Here is a 490-nt window from a genome sequence, read left to right on the forward strand (position 1 = left end):
AACAGGATTGTACAAATGCCTAAAAGATGTGTTTGAGGATTTATGTTGCACTAGGCAAACAACCTCGAATTCCTATGTTGTTTTAAAACTAAGGATGTGTTGTTGTAGAAGTTGGTTGAGAGCTATGGTAGAGACTGTTTCAGAGGGGGAATTGATGGGGGTTTGGCTTCTTTCACTGTTGTGAAGATGTAGGGCCAATCTATTAGGAGTTTGGTGTTGTGTAGGTTGGGATTGGAATTTGTCCTGGTTTCAGGCAGAAATTCCAGCTCAAAATTGGATTGCCATGGTGGATTTGAGAGGGGGAAATGGATTGCAATGAACTAAGGGTCTCTTAGGGAAGCTATCTGAGGAGTTTGGTAGGCCTTAGTGAAAATTTTTTTACCACGCCACTATTCATGTCCGTGGGGTGGATTTTATAGAAAATGGCTATGGGGATGCTTGGCTGGCCAATTGAGAGGTTAGCCCCACTGCTTAGGTGTCAAGCAGAGGA

Source organism: Phalaenopsis equestris, unplaced genomic scaffold (assembly GCF_001263595.1).
Source record: "Phalaenopsis equestris unplaced genomic scaffold, ASM126359v1 Scaffold219149, whole genome shotgun sequence".
NCBI classification, from domain to species: domain Eukaryota; kingdom Viridiplantae; phylum Streptophyta; class Magnoliopsida; order Asparagales; family Orchidaceae; genus Phalaenopsis; species Phalaenopsis equestris.